This window comes from Enhydra lutris, unplaced genomic scaffold (genome assembly GCF_002288905.1).
Source record: "Enhydra lutris kenyoni isolate GAN:26980312 unplaced genomic scaffold, ASM228890v2 scaffoldscaffold9, whole genome shotgun sequence".
In the NCBI taxonomy this organism is placed as follows: domain Eukaryota; kingdom Metazoa; phylum Chordata; class Mammalia; order Carnivora; family Mustelidae; genus Enhydra; species Enhydra lutris.
Window position 1 is genome coordinate 24,570,082 of NW_019154093.1, and position 25,646 is coordinate 24,595,727.

Genomic DNA, 25,646 nt, shown 5'->3' on the forward strand with positions numbered 1-25,646 from the left:
TATAACTGTTGTATACAAACTGCGTGCATTTAAACAGGACAATTTTATAAGTGTTGATATATGCACATATTTGTGGAACCATTTCACAGTCAAGATGGTGGATGTATCCATCACTACCAAAAGTTTCCTCATCCGCTTTTATATTCCCTTCTTCCTGGCCCTCCTCACCTTGACTCTCCACCACTCTAGACTAAAACTGATCTGCATTCTGTCACTATAAATTTGTTTACTTTTAAAGGAACTTGACATAAAGGCAATTATATAGTATACTCTTTGAAAAAAAATCTAGCTCATTCTACCCAGCATAATTATTTGGGGATTCATCCCTGTTTGTGTTGTCTTTTATCACTGAGTTGTATTCCATTGTTTGGATATACTGCAATTTTTGTATCTGTTGACCTGTTTGTTGACAGACATTGGGGAAGATTTTGGCTGTTGCAAAAAACAAACAAACAAACAAAAACCCAAAAAACAAAACAAAACAAAAAACTGCTGGGAGTGTTCACATATAAGTCTTTGTATGGATTGATTTTTTTTTTCCCCTCTCTTCAGTAAATAAGTGGAATGGTTAGGTCATATGGTAGCTAAATGCTCAACACTTTTTAAGAAGCTACCAGACTGTTCTCCAAAGTGGTTAGAGCATTTTACATTCTCACTGTCAACGTGTGAAAGTTTTAGTTTTTCAAATCTTGGCCAACATTTGGTATAGTCAATCCTTTTAATTTTAACCATTCTAATCCACATGTAGTCATATCTTACAGGGTTTTTCTCATTTCATTTACATTTCCCTGTGACTATGACCTTGAGAATCTCTTTGTGTGCTTATTTGTCATACATATATTTTCTTTGATGCAGCTTATGTTCAAATCTTCTCTGATTTTTTAATTACTTATTAATTTTCTAAAAAGATTTTATTGGAGAGAGAAGGAGGGAAAGAGAGTGTGCACCTGAGTGGGGGAGGGGCAAAGGAAGAGGGAGGAGCAGACTTCCTGCTGACTTGATCCCAGGACCCCAGGATCATGACCTGCAAAGGCAGATGCTTAACTGACTGAGCCACCCAGGCGTCCCCAAATCTTCTCTGATTTCTTTAATTGAGCTTTTGTTTTCTTATTATTGAGTTTTGGGAGTTCTTTTTGTATTTAGATACAAGTTCTTTATCAGATCTGTGTTTGTGGATATTTTCTCTCAGTCTGTGGCTTTTCTTTTCAATTTTTTAACAGGGTCGATCAATTTATCTATTTGTTCTTTTTATGGATCATGTTTGTACTGTTAGATCTCAGAAATCTTTGCCTGACCCAGTGCTACAAAGATTTCCCCCATATTATCTTCTAAAAGTTTTATAGTTCAGGGTTTAAATTTCACAGCTATTTATTCACATTTTCTATATCCCCTCATCCATCAATAGACACTTAGGTTGTTTCCATGTCTTGACCATTGTGAATAATGTTTCAGTGAACATGGGGGTGCAGATATCTCTTTGAGATACGTATTTCATTTTCTTTGGATAAATACCCTGAGATGGGATTGCTGGATCATACTCTATATGACAGTTAGTTCTATTTTTAATTTTTTTGAGGAACGTCTATATTATTTTGCTGAGTGATTATACCAATTTAATTCCTATCAACAATGTACGTGTTCCCTTTGCCCCACTTCCTTGCCAATACTTGTTATTTCTTGTCTTTTTGATAAGAGCCATTCTAATAGGTATGAGATGATATCTCATTGTGGTTTTGATTTGCATTTCCCTGATGATTAATGATGTTGAGCACCTTTTCATGTACCTGGATTTTTTCTTTAGAAACATATCTGTCCAGGTTCTTTGCCCATTTTTTTTAATCATTTTTAAAAATTTATTTTCAGCATAACAGTATTCATTGTTTTTGTACCACACCCAGTGCTCCATGCAGTCCGTGCCCTCTCTAATACCCACCACCTGGTTCCCCCAACCTCCCACCCCCCCACCTCTTCAAACCCTTCAGATTGTTTTTCAGAGTCCATAGTCTCTCATTTGCCCATTTTTAAATTAGATTGTTTCTTTGCTATCGAGTTGCATAAATTCCTTATGTATTTTATATATTACCTCCTTATCAGTAAATGGTTTGCAAATATTTTCACCCATTCCAGAGGTAGACTTTTCATTTTGTTGATTCTTTTTTGTGCAGAGCTTTTTATTTTGATGTAGTCTCACTTATTTATTTTTGCTTTTGTTTTTTTATGCTCTGGGGTCAAAACCCAGAAATGATTGCCAAGACCAATGTCAAGGAACTTACTGCCAATATTTTCTTCTAGAAGTTAGGTCTTATATTTAAGTCATATTCATCTCAAGTCAATGTTTGTTAAGTAGACAGTTTAGGCTTTACATGAGGTTTTTATGATAATTGAGTTCACCTTTCTATATGGCATGAGGTGTAGATGAAAGTTCACTTTTTTGCATATGCTTCAGCACCATTTTTTGAAAAGACCATCCTTTTTCCATGAATTGTCATTGCTTCTTTGCATGAAAACCAGCCATCTACATTTGTGCAAGTCTATTTCTGAACTCTATCCAATTCCATTGATCCAGTTGCTTATTTATGTCCATGTCACACTGCTTTGATTACTGTAGCTTCATAAGAACTCCTGGAGTCAGGCAGTGATAGCCCTCCAATTTTGTTCTTCATCAAAGTTGTTTTGGCTATTCCAAATCCTTTACATTTCTGTATTAATTTTAGAATCAGCCTGTCAAGTTCTGCAAAAAACCACAAAATCCAAACACAAACAAATAAAAAAGGGCCACAAAAATTCTGCTGGAACTTTGTTTGGGATGTGTTGAGTAAATAAGACAAAATGGGGAGAATCAATGGTTAAGTCATATCACGTCTTTAGGACTTGGAACAGGGTAGATCTCCCCATTGATTTAGGTCTTATTTAACCTCCACAATTCTTTGTAATTTTAAGTGTATGGGTTCTTCACAGCTTTTGTCATACTAACTCATAAGTATTTCATAAAAATACATTTTGAAGTTATTATAAATTACATTTAAAATTTTTTTCTTTTCTCTTTTTAATTTTTAATTTTACCTTTTAAAAGATTTTATTTATTTATTTGACAGACAGAGATCACAAGTAGGTGGAGAGGCAGGTGCGGGGGGTGGGAAGCAGGCTCCCTGCTGAGCAGAGAGCCAGATGTGGGGCTTGACCCCAGGACCCTGAGATCATGACCTGAGCTGAAGGCAGAGCTTAACCCACTGAGCCACCCAGGTGCCCCTCTTTTTTTTTTTTTAAGGATTTTATTTATTTATTCATCAGAGAGAGAGAGCACAAGTACTGGGAACAACAGGCAGGAGAAGCAGTATCCCTGCTGAGGAAAGCGCCTGATGTGGGGCTCAGTCCCAGGACTCTGGGATCATGACCTGAGCCAAAGGCAGCCATTTAACTGACTGAACCACCCAGGTGCCCCTTAAAATTTTTTCTAACTGTTCTTTGCTATTATATAGAAATAAAATTGAGTTTTGGATATTGATAGTTCTTCCATCTTGCTAAACTCAGTGGTTATAACTGTGTTTTTGTAGAGTATATAAAATTTCCTACTTGGATGGTTATATTATCTGTGAACAAAGATAGTTCTATTTCATCTCTTCTAGTCTGGATGTCCTCTATTGGATTTTCTTGCTTGATTATATTTGCAAGAAGCTCCAGTATAATGTCGGCTGGAAGTGGTAAGAGGAGACATTATTGTCTTGTTCCTGAACTTGGAGGAAAGTACTCAGTCTTTTCATTAAGTGTGACATTGGCTGTAGGTTTTCATAGCTGCCCTATATAAGACTGAAGAAGTTCCATTCTTTCCACAGTTTGCCAAGAGTTTTTATCAAATGGATGTTGGATTTGGTCATATGATTCTTTTTGCATCTATTAAGATGAGTATATATATTTCAGTTTATTTGTTCGTATAGTGAATTACACTGATATTTTGAAGTCTAAAACAACTGTGCATCCTGGGATTAACCTATTTGGTCATGATACATTGACTTTTTAAATGCATACCTATATTCTTAATTTAAATTTAATTAATTAACCTATAATATATTATTGGTTTCAGGTGTACAGGTCTGTGATTCATCAGTCTTATACAATACCCAGCACTCATTACAACACATACCCTCCCAATATCCATCACTCAGTTACCCCATCCCTCCATCCCCTAAAGTTAATTTGCTAAAGTTTTGTTTATAAGTGTGTATCTATATGCATGTAGACATTTACATTTAAGGTGATTATTAATATGCTTAGGTTTAAGTTTATCATCTTATTATTTGTTATATATTTGTACCATCTGTTCTTTATTCCCTCTTCCTTTATTTTCTGCCCCTTTTTTTTTTTGGCCCTTTTTTTTTATGATTCCATTTTATCTCCTTTTTGGCTTATTAGTTGTATCTCTTTGTTTTGTTATTTTAATAGTTGCTTTAGAGATTATAGTATACAGGAGACCTTATTATCCCCCTTGAGGAACTTGGGAAAGGAGGGAAGAGCAGTCTTAGCCTCTTGCCTGGGCCCTTGTGTCTTTTCTAGTGGGTCCAAAGTCCAGAGATACCTTGGGTCCCAATACTTTGGGTGGGTGTACTATACTCGTCTAAGTTTTGCACTTGGTGGAGCAGTTTGGTGTTGTTTTTTTTTTTTTTTTTTTGTTTTTTTTGTTTGTTTTTTAAGATTTTATGTATTTGTCAGAGAGTGTAAGCACAAGCTGGGGGAGCAGCAGGCAGAGGGAGAAGCAGGCCCCCTGCAGAGCAAGGAGCCTGATGCTGGACTCGATCCCAGGACCCTGTGATCATGGCCTGAGCCAACAGTAGATGCTTAACCAATGAGCCACGCAGCTGATCCACAGTGGGGCAATTTATCCCTATTTGTCTCTGACCACATGCAAGGGGAGGTTATGGAGAAAACCACACAAAGAGGCTGCTCCTGGAAATGTACCAGAAAGGTTGATGGAGCCACCTGAAAGGACAAGAATGAAAGCAGACAAGGTGCCCGAACTTTGGCTCAGACCTGTTCCTGTGCTCCTCCCATGCAGATGTTCACAGCTACCTCATTGCTCAGAGAGACCTTCTTCACAGGTGAGGTCTCCTGCCACCCGCCCAACCGGGCATGTGGCCTGTTTGGCACAGTTTGACGAAACTCAATAGAATTTAAAGTGCTGGTGGTGTAAAATGTAACTTTCCAGAGAACTTTCCAGATTGAGACTTTTTCAGTTCCTCAGGAGTTCCATGCTTCTTACCTGTGGGCCTTACCCATGCAGGCTGGTCAGCTTCAAGCACTCGCCCTGTTGTTGCCCACTCCATTTGCCCAGATCTTAGAGATCTCAACTGAAGAAGAAACTCCCCCTGGACAGCTTTCCTCAAGCTCTTCCCACACACGCGCGCACACACACACACCTTGATCTGCTGGGTTCCCTTGCTTGTGCTTCTCTTGAGCTCCCCCTTCCGTCTCAGACAATGCCCTTTTCCTTACTAAGCCTCAGGTCTGGCAAGGAGAGAGAAAAGAAAATGAGCTGTGGAAACACAGCATGACATCTTGTTTACATCTGCCATTTACTCCCCACACCAGATATGGCTCAAAGTACTGTGGATAGCCCATCGTATGATCACGTGGTGGGACCCATGAATGAGAGAGATTGCAAGTGTCGGGGCAGCCTTTGTTCAGACACAACTGTGGCCCTGGGCAGAGCTAACCTATAGGTTCTGGAGTATTCAAAGGTTTAAGGACAAAGGAGGTCAATCATCCTTATTAGTGTAGGAGGAATTAAGGTCTTCTCCCTCCACGTCTTCCCCCACTTTCTCCTAGGGTTGTATCTTGAAGGCATCTAGATGAAGGAACCCATCTGTGATGTGGACTGGCTCTAATGCCCCAACCAGGGTAATTATTATCTTGACCTCTAACACCATATATTAATTTTGTCTGTTTTATTGGAATTACGTAGTGTGGATATATATATAAATATGTGTGTGTGTGTGTGTGTGTATCTATATCTATATCTATATCTATATCTGTGTGTGTATACATCTTTTATATCTGATGAACTCCCCTTTTTTACAAAATTCAGGAGTTACGCTTCTTGAATGTTGTGACAAGAACACATTGAAAGGAGAAAGAAGCATGTTAAGGGAGAGATAGGCAGAAAAAAAATGAGGAAGGAAAGGAGATGATTTTAAATTTCAACAATCTTATTTTTAAGTACAGGCATATCCATGAGAAACAAGAATAGAGAATTAAAAATCAAGTAAAATGAAAGGCTAATAGTTGAAATATAATAATGAGACAGTCTGGACAAGATTTAAAATAAGATAAAAGGCAAAAAAAAAACCCCAAATAATGAATAAAAATATGAAAACAAAGAGGTAAAGAATGATGATTATAGGCTGTAACCTATGAGGTTAAAAAATTTAAAAGATGGCTTTTTAAAAGTGAAAATAAGAATTAAAAAGTTAAAAAATGAAGGTAAAAAATTACAAATATATATGTGTACATACACACATGTGTATGTTATGAAATAATTCAGGAAAGATCTTTAAAAGAAAATAAAAACTTAAAAAATATGAGAGAGGGGAGAAGGAATAAAAACAAAGGACACGAAGCTTAAAACAAAATCATTGGAGAGACTAGGCATCTCCTGTTCCCTTGCTTGAGCCACAGAAACTAATGCATAGGAGTCCCAATGATGGTCTTGACCTTGCCGGCCTTCCAGCAGCCCCAGAGGCAACCCTCCTTTCAAACAGGAGCATCTTGGTCTCTACATTCTTCCCAGGCACACAAGCTGACTCACTACTTCAACTGACAAATCAATGCTCGTGAAGCCCTTAGCACCCCAATGCACTGTGCTCTGCCCATGTGTGTATTTGCTAAGCATTCTAGAAGATTTTGGGGTCAGTGTAGAGAAAGGAAAGGGGACACAGCCCAATGTTCCGGCCTCTGCGATCGGCAAACTGGAGAAAGACCCACAAAAGCCCCATGTCCAGCTCATTGCCAGGCCAGGAAAAACAATATTATCTCCTTGTGAGAACAATTTATTCCTGCCATGCTTTGATTTAACCTTACAAGGAAAAATGGCCAGTTTGAAGTCATTTCCCCGAATATTCTGTTTGAGCTGCCTGGTAGTCCTCAGTACTACATGGTAATGGCCCACATCTGGAGAAGCCTGGAGGGGTCTCTCTGGACACCTTGGCTCTCTGGTTTCAATCAAATGCCTTATCAGTCTCTCCCAAGTGCTTACAAATGTAGAAATGAAATTGCAAAGAGCAAATGGAGATGCAGAGCTGAAAGCGGTCCTTTGATCGGAGCCCCCTGTTATATAGATAAGGAAAGGGGGGCTCAGGGAAGGGGGGTGTGGCTTGCCAAAGCCACACAGCAGATTATGGCCAGGACTGCAATGCAGGTCACTGGTCCCAGGTCTTCCAGGGGTTTTTGTCCAGATGAATTATAGAAAATGGGCCACCGTGTTTGGTGGGATTCTCATGAAACCCCTTTAAACTTAAGCAGCTTCTCTGCTCCATGCATTAGCCTTCTAAGTAATCTCCTTGCCCCTGGCTCTCCCCTCACTAGTTAACATGTGCGTGCTGCGAGCTTTATCTTCTTGGTGGAGCTTCTAACCACATCTCTCCCTGCTCAAAATTGTTGGAAGGGCCTAAAAAAATATACGTCTTAGCATTGGAGCTACACAGTGTGGGTACATACTCCCTCCAGCTTTATTTACCATCACTTTCTGATCTGAAGGCCAATTTCCTGCTCTCCATCTCTGTTTCCCTCAACTCAGGTTCTTTGAGGGCTGAAGGGATCCTTAACTCCCTATGTCCCAGTCAAGGCCCACCACCCATAGGCTCTGAGTTGAGCTATCCTATGGTTGGCCTGAGTTGTAAGTCTGGGGCCCTGCCAAGGTCTCTTGTCCTGCATCAAGGGTGATACCCCTGCACAGGGTCCAGCCATCACCCCTCCTTCTGTCCAAGGTTGGGGCCCGGGGACCAGAGTCCTTCTGACTTTAGATTTTCTCCTCTCCAGGGCCACATCTTATCCCTGAACCCCCAGTCAGTGGTTCTATGCACCATGAACACCAGTTCTGTATGTGCCTGCCAGGTACTGATGCTCTATTTCTTCTTGGACTCAAAGTAGCCAGAAGTCACCCTCACCTCTGTAAAGTAAAACCTCTGCTCTAGCATGTAGCATTTTGTGTTCTCAGTTTTATCTGTGTCTGTCTCTCTGACTTGGGTGTTCTCCTTGCCAGTCCAGTAGTCCCAGGGAGAGCACACACATGACCCCCCAGCAGGCAGAGAAGAGGATGTCAGGAAGTGTGCACTGAATGCATACAGAGAGATCTGGGAATGAGCGCTCCCAGAGAGAAATGGGGAGGACTGGCGGAACAGCCACAGAAAAAGTAACTTTATTGTGATGAAGAAAGAGGGGATGGGTGATAAAGGGAATATGATGTTATTCCTTTCTTCAACAGTAAATAAAGTTCAAAAACTTCAGGAATGAATCAAATTCCCTTGTGGAGGTGTTTTCCTACTTAAAATGTTTGGTTTCCTTCCTTCTTAAAACAAACAAAAAAGACAAACTAAAGAACATTCTGTCTTACTGGACTAGTAAAATAATCACCTACCTGACCTCCCTGTTTTGATTCTTGCTGTTCTACAATGAAGTGTCCATACAGTGAACCAAAGTGATCTTTGAGAACATAAAGCAGTCCATATCACTCTCCTGTTCAAAGTGATCACTCCCAGTGGCTCCTTGGCACACCCAGAATAAACTCAATTCCAGCTCTCTAGGTTGTGTCTTCCACTCTTCTCACCTTGCTCCAGCCGGACTGTCTCTCTCTGCCTGTAACCAAGCTTATTCCTGCCTCAGGACCTTTGCACTTGCTATCTCTATCATTAATATCCCATATCTGCTTATGTACGGCTGATTTCTTATCTTTAATCTCAAATGTTATCTTCTGAGAGAGACCTTTCCCGATTGTGCTCTAGAGTGTAGCAAACTCCCCTACTACAGATTCCCATGTTCTACTTTCCTCCCTGGTTCTTATAACCTAACGTTATGTTTTCTCATATCCTTCCTTATATGATATCTGTTTACCCCCTTGGTTATTGTCCTCTCCCAGTGTCCCCTGCTCTCTGTGCACTGACACACATGCTTCGTGAGAGTGGAAACTCACTCTTGCTCGCTCTTCTCTTTCCGGCATGTGAAACAGCAGCTGGCACATAGCAGACCATCAATAAATGCCTTGAATGAAATTTTTTAAAAGATTAGAAACAGCTTTGGTCTCTGTTCCCTGGGGTGTGGCCTTGATTCTGAAGGGTCCTTATTGTGACATCTTCTTGGAACAGATGATGGTCGAAGGGTGTGGAAATTGAGCAATATCGATTGGATGGAACCAGGTGTGATCATAGGGCTCAATTACTTACAAAGAGGCCAGAACATTTACGTACCAGCATGTGATGAGGAACTTTCCTGTGTCCTAAGTCCCAATCATTTAACATATATAAAATCTTTGTCAGTAAACATTCGACTGGGAAAGGAGTGAGCTGGAGCATTTAATGTTCTCCCAGAATCCAAGTGAAGAATATTTATGACCTCCAAGAAAACAGGAAATTTACCTTGAGGTTACCCTTAAGCTTTAGGGTTTGTTGTTAGTCCAAGTGCCTTCCAAGGCTCTGAGAGGCCCTCCAGCAGATGTGTCATGGTTGTATAAATCTGTACAATGTTCAAAAGTAAGCCATTTCACTTAAATCAGTCCGGGCCACTTCCTCTTTGCTGTACCTTCCAATATGTCATACTTCCTCTGGCATTAGAACTGCAGGCATTGCTAGAATTTGGGTTGGGAATGCCTTTTTTCTTGGGGTTATGGTGACGAATTGCTGTGACTCCCCATCCCCTCCATGTTTGTGAAGTTGTGATAGCTATCTGGGTGGAGGAAAGCCTTCAAGGACTATTTCTTCTACTCACTGTACTCTGGCAAGACCAGAGGTGGGATCCCAGTATGGAAGCATGTGCTCTTCTGGGGCAGCAGAAGGATATGGACCGTGGAAGAGAAACAACATTTGAAATCTGTGGGGCCAGAAGGTAGTCTGTGAAAATATTTAAAATGATCAGATGTTTAAAATTGTAAGTAGTAGATTTGATTCTCCTTGGCACCTGGTCAAAATGGAAGTTCTTTCCCTTTAGGAACATAGTCAACAAGGCAGCATGTGCAATTATAAATGTCCCTTGTATTAACTATACCACCAGAAATTATGGGCATTCCTGCAGTCCCAGGGCACAGACCTAGATCAGTGCTAACAACAGTGGGTGAGTGCCAAGTCTCTCCTTTATACCCCAAAGTCTCAGATCCTACCTTAGCATATCTGATCTTACTGTATTGGACACGTCTGGGTCTCACAAAATGTGTATTGGTTCCTGAAGCAATTATACTTAAAATCATCAGCAATGCTACAAAATAGGCTGCATGGAGAGGTATTTCAGGGACAACATTCCTGTATGTACTTATTAATAAGCCACTGCATGCAGCTTAAGAATGATTTGGTTATATAATTATGTAGCTTGATAAAATATAGAGGCAATTTAAAAATGCACTTGCATTTCTCTTGGTATGCCTTGATTTTGGATTAGTTTTGTATGCTTTTTTTCCCCCCAGAATATTGAGCATATCTGAATTCACATCCTATGAGAAGGAGCTATCTTGGTGGAAGCCAAAAAATGTAAACTGAAATAAAAAATACTGGTTGAAACTTTAAATGCCAAAAACAGTCACAGGCTAATTTAAAATCTTTGTTGGTCATACTAGATGATAGGTGAAGAATCATAATAACCAAGAAAATAGAGTAAAGTTGACAGTGTAGCTAAAGAGAAGAGGAGGAGGATCAGGACAGTCCTAAAAAGAAATTTGAAAAGAAAAACGAGATAAAAATAATAAAGAATAAGATAATCTGTACTTTCAAAAGAACACACAAAGGCCAAAGGTCAACAATGGCTATATTTTGATGAATTCCTTGTGCTTATTCATTGTGTCCTGTTGAAATGAGCAGTAATTCCATTCACCTTGATTTGGTGAAAGGATTTTTAAAAAAACATAACATTAAACTCTTTATATGACATACGAGGACATCAATGTCAAACTGGTTAATGAATGTCATCAATTCAAAAAATATTTAAGATGACTCATACACAATAAAACTTGAAACGTCCTGAAATCTTATAGCTCATATATGAAAGAAACTTTGTAGAGATTTTCTGCAATGGGATGATAATCCTGAAAATTTATAGGACATTCTTAATAACAAGGTGTGAAGCTGAGACTTTCTCTAAATTATCCATAATGAAAACAAATTCGAAAGGTCCATGCTGGGAGGAAGACTTACTCAATTATCTTTCTGTTTCCTCTGCAGAAAATATTACAAAATTATTATTCTATGAAGAGGTAATAAAAGACCATGCAGCCAAACGTGTACGTAAAAAGCTAATTAACAGAAACAAAAATTGAGGATTTTATGGTCTTTGCCAGCTTTTAAAAAAATTTATAGCTTATGGTGATTTATTTTCTAACACTAAATAAATATTCACTCTTGAAACTACTTTTGTATTCATGATTTTGTATTCTTTTTTCCTAGCTGGGTCTTCCCAACAACAAATTATGTGAGCTTTAAGCTGTGCCAAATGTGAATTAGCTGCCGGCAGACAGGAAACTCTAATGCTGCCTTCTGTGGCCCTTGAGATGGAGAAACATGGAATATAAAACTATTTTAGCAGGGCCTAGAGGCTGAATAGGTAGGAATTTCTCGAGTAATGTACTATATGAAGTTGAAATGCTTAGCAACTCCTTGCAATGAGGCAAGGTGCACTCTATGGCCCAATAGATCATGAAAAGAAGCATCAGTTTCTCGATCTCAAAATATTGTGCTTTCATTTCCTGGAATGCTGGGTTGTCCCCCCCTAAATCCATGTCCTCGTGGAATCTCTGAATGTGACCTCCTGTAGAAATCGGGTCTTTGTAGAGATAATTAGGTTAAGATGAGGTTGTACCAGCCCTAGGTCTGGTGTCCTTTAAGGCTATGTGAACAGAATGGAGCCACAGAGGGAGGAGGCTCTTGGGACTGGAGGCAGAAATTTTGGTGGTATGCTGGAATAGCTTTGAGCTATCGGAAGCTCAAAGACAGAAGAGGTATTTTCCCCTATAGCCTCAGGAGGGAATATGGCTCTGTCAATACCCTGATTTTATACTTCTTGCCCCCAGCACTTTGAAAGAATGTATTTCTGTTGTTTTAAACCAAGATTGTGGTTATTTGTTACAGCAGACCTAGGAAATTAATGCACCGGTTTACTGGTGTACCGTGGATGAGTAGTGGCAAGTGCTAATGGTCAGACTGTCAATACAGCTAGGCAGAAAGCCCTTGTCCTCTATCTCCCCATGACATTGTTGCAGAAACAAACTTTCACAGTACCTTTACTATACGCTAATTGCTGTCAGGCCATGAGAGGGGGCAGAGAGAGCCTCCTGATTCAATGGCGCTTCCAAGCAGGCAGAGAGATATGGCAGGAATAAAAAGATGGCCACTTCAGAGGATACAGAGTAGAGCAGAGATCTAAGCCACACTTCCTGTGGCAATTTGACGGGTTAAGGGGGCATGAGTGGTATGGGACTGGGCCAGCAAAAACCAGAGAAGCACTTGGGTACAGAAAGAGGGAGAGTGAGGGGGAGAGAAAGGGAGAAGGAAGTGGACTTTCAATATTTTCCGTGACAATGAAACTTTGGGGAGAGAGGAAAACATCTACAGCTGATTTTTCAGAAGGATTTCTGAGTGGGAGTCTGCACAAATTGTCCAGCGTTGTGCCTTTGGCAAAATCAGCAATGCAACTGCCCACTATTATTCAAAGCTTCCAGAATGAGACCAAAGTTTCTTTGCTATGGCATCTTATAGATGCAGGACATGAGAGCTTTTGGCTTTTTGTGGGTTAGCTGATGGCACTAACATTTTGTAATGGAAGGTGGGACATGAGCTGGGCAGGAGAGGAACCGCAAAGGTCCAGTTCAGACTCGCACAGATGAAGATAGTCTATTTGGGAGCTACTCTTTGTCACCCTAGGGACCCCATGGTCTAACGCCAACTCCTCCCCAGGGAGCAACTTGTAGAGACAGCCATCATCTCTCCGGAGTGCTGTGATTACTGGTGCCGATATTGACCCCACCCCTCCCTTGGCCCAGCCAGAAGCAGGAAATAGCCAGAGGCCACTGGCTTCAAAGAACGTGCTGTGGGACTCTTCAGTTTTCTCAAAGCTTCACAGAGACCCTGGCTAACTTTCTTCATTCAGGTATAGCCTCTGGAGAACCCTCTGCACACTCTTCTCACTAACCTTCCTCTCTACTCTGAGAGTGCCTTTATCATAGGACCTGAGCACATCCTTAGTTAATAATGTCGTATGTTACTTCTAAGATTTGTATTTTATAAAGTGCATGATGAAATTCAATCCCAGGGCCCAGGTGGTTTAGAGAATGTTGCAAATGTTCTATTTATTTCGAAGTTGGGGGGGTGGCTAGTCTTTAAAAAATCCCTTTACATCTTGGCCAAGTCCCTGATGTACAGTTGGACTACATCATAAAAGACTCTCAAATGGTTATGGCCAGTGTCATTGGATTGAATCATCTCCCTACCCAGATGATGAGTCTGTGGGATTGGGCCTGTTCCCAAACTTGGACAACTTTAGACTGCACACTCGGGCACCTGGGGAGCTGGCTGCCACCATCTGCTTTCTTGGAAACTAAAGAGGAAAACACATCTGTCAACTATGTTCCCTTGGTACAAGCCCCATGGACACTAAACAGCATTCAGTTGAAAATAAACCCCCAAATGATGTCAGATTTGGGAAGAAATTACATCTTGAGCATCACTCGTGGCTGGTTGTCAATTCTTGATTTTTATTTTTGTCTCTCTCTTATCTTTCCCAGAAACATATTTTCTTCTAGTGGCAGCTCAAAGTCTACACAACCTGTACCTTCCACCTCAGCATGAACTTGGGGAACTCCAGGTGCTTTCATGCAGAGTAGGAGACTGGGAGTGGGGATTGGACCGGGCACTGCTTCTGGATGGCTATGTGAATCTGGATGGATGGATCACTTTGCTCTCTGATTTCATTTTCTCCACCTATAAAGTGAAGGTGGAAATCCCAGATCATGAACTCTCTGTATTCTGATGAGAAGGAGACTGCTTGCTCCCAGAGATCAGTGATTCTGATAATCTCCAATGTATTACCTCTTCCTTCAGAAGACACTGGCAATTTTAGCAGTATAGTGTGGTTCAAAAAGTCCAGAATCTTCTCTATCAGCCAAACTGAATAATTAAATGGCCTCTACAGAGTTACCACATCAAATAGCTTTGGGAGAGTCAATCACATTGTATTTTTTATCTAAATGGTGCCCCAGAGTTGTGCAAACTGGCAGGTAGTGCTGAGAATCATTATCTTGGTATCTCCGAGTTCTTTGGTGAAGACACTGATCTCAGTGACTGCTGCCCCCAGGAGCATGACAGTGTTTTTAATCTACTATTTTGCTAGGGAGAGAGGACTGCAGGGGCTTCCCCTTGACCTTTCCTACTTGGCTCATTCTTCATGCATTAGGAGTCCCAAATGTGGATTCTGTGAATTCCCAAGACTATGTTTCCAATACCCTATTCATAAATTCCAGGATGCATTCAGAGTTTCCACTGAACTTACCATGAAACAAAATTGAGTGAAAATTCCACTTATCACTTGATCTCTAAATAGACTTCATAGTTCTCATTCTACCTGTTAGGCTACAGGAGGTTCTAGGTCCTAGGATTTAGAGTTTAATTAAGGCCAACGCCTAGTAATACCTCAGAGGTATATTTACCCTGTTGAAAAGACACAGGTCCCTTTGGGGAAGGCTAGGAGAAAGAGTTACAGCCCTACATTCCATATTTTTACATGATTCATGCTTCTCTTTTCAAGGTTACCAGGGCTTGAAGCCCAAGGAGCCCTGGGTTTGTTCAGATATGGGAATTGCATTAGGGATGGCAATAATATTAGTAGCATAATATGTTACTTGGTGTCATAAAACCTACAGCTATGCAAAGCAAGAAGGTCCTTGATGAGGGGCCAATCTACTTAGGACCTAGAGTATCTTAAGGTCAGTGGCACTTTCCACTCTTGTCCCTGCAAGTCAGGGATGTAATATTGCTGCCTATTATGGTAACCACACCTACTTTACAAATGCAGGTGAAATGTTTCTAATTGTCTCTACTGGTGTTTCCTCTTCCCAGTGAAATCAGTGACTCCATTTTACTTGGAATTTGACCCATTAGCATCCCCTACCCATAGAAAAAGAACACCAAACCACTTTTCAGTGATGCTGGCACTCTCTTCATCAATGTAGATCTCAAGTACTTGGTAAGACAGTGTGCTCAGATCAACACAGCAATCACTGGGAGCAAGGGAGTGGTCATACATGGATAAATCCACTCTAGCATTCCTATCCCTCAAAGACTCTGAGTCCAGAATACCTGAAAGGATACCCTACTGATGTCAGCAAGATGTGTTATGTTCTCCTCCCTTTGGGTGAAGCACTCTCAAAGTCCATTTTTACACTTGTTTTCCAGCTTTTTCTGCTTCTAACTTCAGGTTTGACTTTGAAATTGCCTGCTTTCTAGCCTCTAAAACACTCATGAATTTGATCCTAATAATAAATCTTAAGACAATGAAAGGAGGAGGGTAGTTACATTGATTTCCTTCTACAGGGCATCTCCTCAGGCAAGGGAGTAATAGATTCTTCTAGCAATCAAGGAACAACCTCATTGAACAAGAGATGAACTACTGCTTCTGCTGTCAAAAGCTCAGTGTAGGCTGGATTTTTTTTCCCCCCCTTAGGGGAGAAAGAATAGTAAGCAGACTCTACACCCAGCATGGAGCCAGACATGGGGCTCGATCTCATGACGCTGAGATTATGACTTGAGCCAAATTTGAGTCAGATGCTTAATGAACGGAGCCACACAAATACCCCTGGACCTTCAAGGTATTCTTGAAAGCATTCCTTGCATTCCTTTGCAATTTCTAGGGAAGGATTCTTTCTTAATCTGTACCCTCATTTTATGCTAAAGACAACTGGTGTGGTGAGGCTGGCATTTTATCTTTCACTTTGGTAGCCCAAGGATTGGCTTGAACTTGCTTTCTCTATGTGGCTCAGCTTGGTAGATGTCATATTATAAGAGATTCTTTTTGCCCTGGGCATGAAATCTTCCCAGGTTTTAGTTCATACCTTGAGCAGAGAATTTAGGGATTTGAGTTTGTCAGTATCTTTCTTTGAGCTGTTTGGATTGCTCTCTGCCATTTGATCCTCGAATCCCCCATGCATGCTTAACAGTCTCAGTGTTATAGGCTATGGGCTAGTGTGACGGTCCACCAAACTTTGCCCTTAGTGTGCCCTCAGCCAATAGTTTAGTCATTGTTATTATTATTGTTGTTGGTTACTGCTTACCATGAATTTCTCAATTTCCATTCCTGGAGACAAAGGGAAATTACTCTGTCTTTAGCTCCCTTAGATTAGATAGACAATCCAAAAATTCCTGTCCCTCTTAAATGCCCACCCGTCCCCACCCCATTCTCTTAGGCTTCTGGATTACAACTCATTCCTGGACCCTCAGTTGCAAATAACAAAACTCACTCTGGTCAACTTCTGTGGAAAACAATATGTTGGTAACACACAGAATATGTTAGGTTACACACATAATAATAATATATTAGGTATTATTAGGTAACACACAGAATCAATGGGAAATTTGGTAAGAACAAATGAGTGCAGTAGGGAACTCAGCCAAGATCATGTCCCGGGCACAGAATGATTAAGATAGTGGCACCACCACCATTCTCGCCATTCACCACGATGGCCACTTGACATGCGAGGGTGCTAGACTCTTGTTGCTGTCATCTCCACTGAGGATCATTAACAAACCATCTCCATGTCTTTGAGCTATTTCTTTAAGATTCAAAGTTAGGTGGACTCATCTGACTGGCCAAGTCCATTTCATTTACCTTTATGTGGGCTTTGGTGGAACGGGGAAAGACAGGATTTCTGCTCTGCAGTTTCTGTAGAGGTAAAGATGCTGTTTCTTACTAATACTTTCCATTACGGAGAATTGCCCACAAATAAGAAGAAGGTTTAATGTTGGGCAGGGAAAACCAAACCAAGCCAAGCCAAAAATAGGATCACAATAATATTTTTTATTTATTCAACATTTATCGGGTGCTCTCTATGTAATATGCTAGGCTATGGTTTTCAGCTTACCAATACAGGTAACACAGTATTACTTAGACATGCTTTTAAAGAGTTCTATAAACAATGAACACTTAAATTTTCTGAGCGGTTCATCACTACTTTTATCACACCAAATATAGTGCCACCTCTGGGACTTTGCACCTGCTGCTCCTTCTATTTGAAAGTCTCTTCTAGAGAGCACACTTTCTACTAGATTGAGCTATGTCAACTTGGTTAAGATGGAACCGGCATTTTCCAGAATCCCTCTTCCTATAACTCTCTGGGTTAGAGTTGGCAAAAAGAGAACATGAATGAGATCTGGACAAATGAAGTAGAGCAGTGGTCCTTCCTCTAGGAAAGTTGTGATGGGCAGAGGCAGTGATGGACAGATGCAAAAGTGCTTGTTAAGTCTCACCTTGCACTTGCTCTTTTCTCCTATATCCCCAGATCCTTGGCTATGGCCCTAGAGAGTTGGTAGCTACCTAGAAGCAACAGATGTCCATGGACATTTCCAAGACCTTTCTTCTTAGTCCCTCTCAGTGGCTGTACATCCTTGGCTTCTCAGAATCCCTGAAAGCTGCAATTTGTCTCCATAAGCCAGTGCTTCAGGACCTGTAAATGATTTTTGCCCACCTATAAGCCAGGACGTCCCCTTCCCCAGCTCCTCCCATATTTGAGTAAAGTCCAATTCCTGAAATTATTTTCTTATTTCAATATTAGTCTTAGTGGCTCTGATGAACCAGATGGCTCGTATGGGTCTTCTGACCAAAGGTCACTGGGCTGGTATGGGTCTTCTGACCACACTGCATAAAATTAGTAACCCCTCAGGCTCCAGCACTCTTTACCCTCTTTACTGTGCCTTACCTTTCTCTGTGGCTATCTACTACATGACATATTATTGGTATATTTCTTTGTTGTCTCTTTCTCCCACACAAGAGCACAAGCTCCATTAGGGTAGAGACTTTGCCTGTTATGCTGTAGCCTCAATGCTTAGCATAGTTCCTGGCACTTGTAGGTATTCATTCATTCATTCATGAATGAGTCTCTTACTTTCACCTTATGTTAAAGAAGGTTTTATTAGAAAAAAATATTCTGTTGCTCAAAAAATTTAAAATAGCCCTGGGCATATAGAGATGAACAGTGCCTACTGGCACATAGTAGGTGTTTAGTAAATACTTGTGCCTGGGCATATAGAGATAAACAGTGCCTACAGGCACATAGCAGGTGTTTAGTAAATAAATATTTTTTGTATTAATATAAATGAATGAATGGGTGAATGAATAAATACACAACCTTTATCTAAAGGAGCTCATAGTATCTCAAGCTGTTGGAAGTTAGGACACTGAGGAAAAGAAAAAGATGTAACAGGTTCACTAAATATATTTTGACAAAACATGAAATGTCTAAACATCAAAACTGGTATCTATATAAGCGTAATATTATCATCACAGAAGAGGAACTTCTGAGAGAAAATTTTGAATATTATTATAAATTAATTATCCACTTATTCAAATTTCTAGTATCATACCTTAAAAGTTTGATAACAAAGGGTAGAAACGATAATTTCTTACCACTTCTTACTGTCCTATTTTTATTTATCTTTCTAAAAAATAATTTCAGTTTCAGAAATTATAAAATGTTTTCCTAAAGCTACTTAGCTAAAGAACTCTCTCAGTACCCTTATAGAAACATCAGTCTTTTTCCCCTTATAACTACTTGAAAATTTGAAAGAGATATTAACAGCTTTACAAAAAACATTGACTATGGCGGTATTTTACTCTTTTGATAACAGACATTACTGAAATATAGACTGACTATCATACGAAGCACAGTAGATTTTTTTTTTTTACTAAGTTACCTCTAGAATGATTATATATGTTTAAAAATAGTTAACTAGATGTTAAAAATCAATCCAGAAGTCTTGCCCTGTTGGAATTACTGATGTTCTCAGACATGGCGTGGACCGATGCAGCCATGATGTCATGGGTCACACAACAGTGAGTGCCAGCAGTGATCTCAAACAGGTCAAAACCCAAGGTCCAGCTGAAGCTGAAAGAAATATTTGGGCCAAATTCTGAGACTAACGCTAAGCTTTGGTGCATTCTTAAATGACACCTTGCATTTTTACATTTTCTACATTTGAGAGTTTTTACAAACTCTCGTCTTCTCAGCAACACTGTTGGGGAGGGTGTGGACAGGGTAGCTCTCACTGAACCCATTTCAGGAATGAGGAACCTGAGGCTCAGAGACCTGAAGTGAATTCACAGCATGGCAGGAACTACCAAAGCTGGGTGGTTTTTGTTTTTGTTTGTTTGTTTTTTAAGATTTTATTTTATTTATTGGACAGACAGAGATCACTAGCAGGCAGAGAGGCAGGCAGGGGAGGGGGGAAGCAGGCTCCCTGCTGAGCAGAGAGCCCGATGTGAGGCTTGATCCCAGGACCCTGGGACCATGACCTGAGCCGAAGGCAGAGGTCTCAACCCACTGAGCCACCCAGGCGCCCCCAAAGCTGGTTTTTTGACAGTATTTTCTGGGTCCTTTGCTCAGTGTCCTATGTTAGGGGCCCTTCACTATCATAACCAGTGTTCTCTGAAAAACAGAACTTAAAGCAGACTTGAGAGTGGGTAGTTCTTTGGGAGGTGATCTTAGGGACCATGTGGAGTGAGAGACTGAGGAGGGATGTGAAGGCAGGGGTGCACCATGGAGTTCCCTACTGCTTTGGACCTCTGGCACTTGACCCCATGAGACTTCTGAGGGCTTTATGGATTGCACATCTGACACATTTAAACACTGGATCAATGGTGGCCCCATGGGCTTCAGCCTCCGACCCCGGCTTTCTTTGTTGCATATATGACAGTGCCCATGGCTTTCCATGGGCTCCCCAGGACAAGGCAGCAGAGAATCTGATGGGACAGGAAGTGAGAACTATGGTGTCAAGGGCTGATTTTATAGCTAGAGTACCTGAGTCAGAATTCTGGCACTGTTATCTGTATGACCCCGAGTAAATTATTTAACATCTCTGTGCCCGTTTCTTTATCTGGAAAATAGGATGAGAGGAACAGTCACCTTATCACAGGGTTTCTCTGGTTCAACATGTGGAAAGCACTTAGATGCATGGGAGATGCTTGGTGAGTGGTCGCTGTCATGGTGGAGGCCAGAGTGTGTGGCTTCTGAAAGGCTAGTTTTAGGATGAGCACTGAGTGGTGGAGGCAGGCTGCTGAGCTGCAGAGTGATGTCGTCAGAGCATGCTGCAGGAGGATCAGCTGCCAGCATGTTTTTGATGTTCTCAGAGGCCCCAGAACTGAATGTGGGGGGCTATAGTGGATGGTCCAGCTGTGAAGCTCTGACTGACGGACCCCACCATCACAGGTACAACCTACTCCTGACCACGTTCTCTTCAAGATCAACAGAGACGTGAAAAGAAGTGCCTGGCCTAGGTTGCCTGGCCTCAGTCCCTGAGGATATGGATATCTAATGACAACGGCCTGGCGCTTTAGAGGCTGGAAAACAGAAGGAAACCCGCTGTTTACATTCTTTGGTAGCTTGGCATGGTGGAAGGAACACAGGATTAGACTTTCAGATTCCTATTTGTGCTCTGGCTTCAGGGACCTTTGGCAAGTTCTTGACTTCTCTGAGCTCTAAGACAGTCTATGAAATAAGGAGACTATGTCTACCCCATAGGGTTCCTGAAAATTAATTAATTTTTGAGATTATGTTATACACACCTTGATATAATGTAAGGCTCTTAATAGGCCTTCAATAAATAGAGCATTCTGGAGTGGATATTATTATGAGGATGTTGATGACGATGATGATGATATCAGGTTTTATAAGGAATAAAACAGATCACCTGGCATGGTACTTGGCATACAATAAGCTCTTAATATTGGATTGCATCTCCTCCCCTCCCATGGGGCTGCTTGCCTGTGGATTCTGAGCCAGAGCTATGATCAGTCACCCACATCTCAGCCTGTCACTGGACTTTGAGAATAAAGTCCATTCTCTTTTCTTTCTTTTTTTAAATTTTATTTATCTAAGAGAGAGGGGGGTGGGAGGGAGAGAGAGCATGCACTGGGGGGAGGGGCAGAGGGAGAAGCAGACCCACTGCGAGTGGGGCTCAATCCCAGAACCCCAGGATCACGACAAGAGCTGAAGGCAGATGCTTAACTGACTGAGCCACCCAGGCACCCCTAAAGCCCATTTTCTATACAAAAGCAAAGACTAATTGGATGCACCACTCCTAAATTTTTTGCATGACTTCACATTTCTTAAAGTCCCTTCCCCTCCTTTGGTGCCGTTGAAAGCAGATTTATTTATCCGCAGTTGCTAAATGCATGCTTGATATTGGAATACACAATTCTGTGCCAGAATATCTGGTCTTCTGGAGCCCTGGGTGTGTGAAGGGCTTTTACTGTCCTGTGTTCCCAGGCAGCCTGTGCAGTTAGTATGGGAAGCGCTCAGAGCACCAGACCTGTAGCCCTCAAAGGAAAAGGTTCACTGCATTTCGTCTTTCATTTGACAAATATTTCTTGAGCCACTCTTATATGCCAGGCATTGTTCTAGATGCCAAAGATAAAAGTGGGGAACAAAGAGACCGAAAATTCTTGCTTTCGTGGAGGGCATCCTAGAAGATGAAACCAAGTAAATAAGTAAAACATAGGTGTCGAATGGTAGCAAGTATTCAGAAAAAAATTAAGCCGGCACGGGTTGTAAACTGTTGGGAGTTGGCACTGTGGGCACTTGGGGATGGTCTTGGTGTTGGTGAGAGGGTTGGAGCGTGCCAAGAGCTCTGCTGGACATTGTAGGTATGTAGATGAATACGATGCCATCAATGCTCTCTTGGGAATGTGGCAGGAGCTGTGGGTTCCCACCCAAAGGTACCCAGTGCAACGTGAATAAAAGTGGCACGAGTCACACCTGGGAATGCCTTCTGTGCGTGCTCTTCCTCCGTGCCTTCCCCCCGCTAGAAGGACAAATACTTGAGTCGCCTTGGAAGGCAGGTAGGTTTGGCAGTTGCTAGAGCCAAGGTCAGCCTGAGTCCTTGAATGACCACATGGAGGTGAGCTGCCCCCCGACCTGGAATACTTACTCTGGACTGTTAAATGAGAAAGAGAGAAGCTTCTATCTTGCGAGTGCCATTCTATTTTGGGTCTAGATGCTACAGCAGTTTAACAGTAATTTATGGAGCACTTATGTAATGTATCTCTAAAATGAAATAACATTCTTCCATTCGTTAATGTGGCTGACTGCTAGGTTTTAATCATGTGGAAAAAAAGCTCCAGTAGCAGAGAAAAGGAATGTTTCATTCTTTCAGCAGTGGATGGGTCAAGGTGGGAAAGATATGACAAGGGAACAGATATTTGAGCTGGAAGGGAGTGAACAAGAACCAAGAATTCAGTTTGGGGTGGAAAAGGGGAAAGTGCACGAAGAATTGAAGCCACAATTTGAATAAAAGCCCAGAGGCATGAAAGTGTCCATTTTGTGTGTTCCCTGTGTGTGTGTGTGTGTGTGTGTGTGTGCATGCACACACACGTTTTAACTCCCTGTAATCATGAAGAAAGGAAAGAAAATGGCATAGTCCTAAACTCATTATCTCACTTTGATTTTTATATTTTTGTATGTGGGAAACATGATGTAGTAAAAAAGCAATGTATATGCTTGAAAGCTAAACATAGCTTTTATTAACGTTTCCAAAGATTTCAAAGATAACTCTCCCAAGGTTGTAAAAAATGCTTGATTCTTTTCAAAATGTCTGAGTGTTCTCTGTTATGGGGTTTTAGACAGTAGGTTCAACTATAAATCTACTTCTCTGAAACCTGAATTTAATGAGACCTGAGATAGTTTCTAAAAATAGATACCTCTAGTTGCAAAATACAATTAAAATGGCTACAAGGATTACTTTTTTTTTTTTTTTTGGCATAGACTCAAAGGGATAGGACCCTTCCCTAGCTGTCACACAGTATAAATTATATTAGTACATATTAGAGGCTGCATATACCATATATAACACAGCCCGCCCATTTCCTGTTTGTTCAAAGCCAACAGTCCTGTACATTCTACCACTCAACTGTGTGTCCAGCACGATGATGAGCATTTCAGGTACCCACGAGCCAGGTGCTATGTCTCCTTGTTTTACGGGTGTGGAAACTGAGGCACAGAGGTTGAATACTTGTTCAAGGCTGTTGATCACTGAGTTCCATAGAAATTGGACGACGTCTATGTGACCCTGAAGCTCACTTTACTAACAACAACATTCCTTCTTTGTTTCTCATTCACATTTATTTTTCATTTCCAGGGCATATATTTTTAAACCTTGCTCAGGTTCTGGAGGTATCAGACTGTTATTTTGGGGGATTATGTGTTGAATTGTCATGTTTTCAAAACATCCATCAACAACAAGTATTCTTTTCCAGTTCTGCCCTCTGGGGCCACGCCGACCTTTCTTTGAGCCGGGACTTCAATATAGCAGCATGTCTACAGGGCAATTTCCTTTGGCCCAGAATTACCTTACTGGGTCACAGGACAGCCAGATTATGCAGGATTTCAAGGCATCCATTTATCTGCATAAATCTCCCTAAAATCTCTGGGTAAAACAAGGTCAACTCAGTCTTAATTTTTTCTCTAATTTTTGGGTACCTTAGTTAAGCTCTAATAGCTATTGTCAGGAAATTGGTGGGATTCTTAGAGGGAAAAAATGTCTCAACAGTTTGTGTTCTCTATCAGAGTTGGAAAGTGATAAGGAAGGGCTCAACCCTGCATCTGATGCCGTGTTTATTCTCCTTTATTTTCTCATCACCGTAAGCCTAGGAGGCAAATAATATTATTTCAGTGTTTACAGATGAGGAGTCTGAGACTCTGACTTCTCCATGGTGACCTGGTTAGTGGGTGCTAATTCTGGAATTCAAATAGAAGCCTATCTGATCCCGTAGTCCAAGGTCTTCTCACAACTTGATGCTTGAATGATTAGAATGAATTGTTCTATTTAAACCAATTCCTGCAGCCTATTGTTTTCCAGACTCTGGATCATGAAATTGACTTTATGAACTGCTATTAGCATTAAAAATATTAGAATAAAAAGATGACCATGCATTCCATACTGTCAGGACAAGCATTGTTTTGTAAAACTTCCATTTCAGTTCCATGGACATGCATGTATCCACCTGTGCCTAATAACGTGTGGCCTGGCTGGCCCAGTAGAAGCATTTTATCATGGGCAGCAGTCCAGAATTCTCTACTTCCCTCCCACCCCCACCCCTGCATGCTCTGGTCCAGACACTAACTGTCCTGTAGACTTCACAAGTTCTCAGGTTTAAAAATGGATCTTCCTTGTTTCTTGGCAGCCCTGTTCTGCTCCCAGGACTTCTTTGTCCCAGGTAGGGCATCATGATCCATCCCATCATGGTCATTCTCAATGATTGCTGCTTTCTGAATCATCGCATCTAATCTGATTTTTAGTTAAATCAAATTTAGTTATGAACTAAATCTCCACACTCTTCCTTTCACTCCATCCTCTTCTGGTGTTGACTTTGGAAGCAAGTGTGCCGTTTAATCCAAACCCATATCTTGGGCCACTAGACACCCGGCCTGCTATGCCTTCTTTGTTTTTCCCTTTCCAATATATCCTTTGCAGGGCTTCCAGAGTTTATCCCTTGGATTGTTCATTTATTATTGAAGAATTAAGGAATTCATTCATCTGTGTTCTTATTTAAGATGGACTGAGCAGAGAGCACATCTGAGCAGATTATCCCCTTGTTTAAAATCCTTCCCTAGACCTCCTATAGAGCAGAGGCTCCACAAAGGGGTGTGTGGGTGTGAGTTTCTCAGAAAGTGCTCAAGGCAATGCTTTGGAGTGTAGGAAGAAAATATTACTTCTCATATTTAGTCTATCAGTAGAGAAATAAACATCGGTTTTTAGTTAAATCAAATTTAGTTATGAACTAAATCTCCACACTCTTCCTTTCACTCCATCCTCTTCTGGTGTTGACTTTGGAAGCAAGTGTGCCGTTTAATCCAAACCCATATCTTGGGCCACTAGACACCCGGCCTGCTATGCCTTCTTTGTTTTTCCCTTTCCAATATATCCTTTGCAGGGCTTCCAGAGTTTATCCCTTGGATTGTTCATTTATTATTGAAGAATTAAGGAATTCATTCATCTGTGTTCTTATTTAAGATGGACTGAGCAGAGAGCACATCTGAGCAGATTATCCCCTTGTTTAAAATCCTTCCCTAGACCTCCTATAGAGCAGAGGCTCCACAAAGGGGTGTGTGGGTGTGAGTTTCTCAGAAAGTGCTCAAGGCAATGCTTTGGAGTGTAGGAAGAAAATATTACTTCTCATATTTAGTCTATCAGTAGAGAAATAAACAT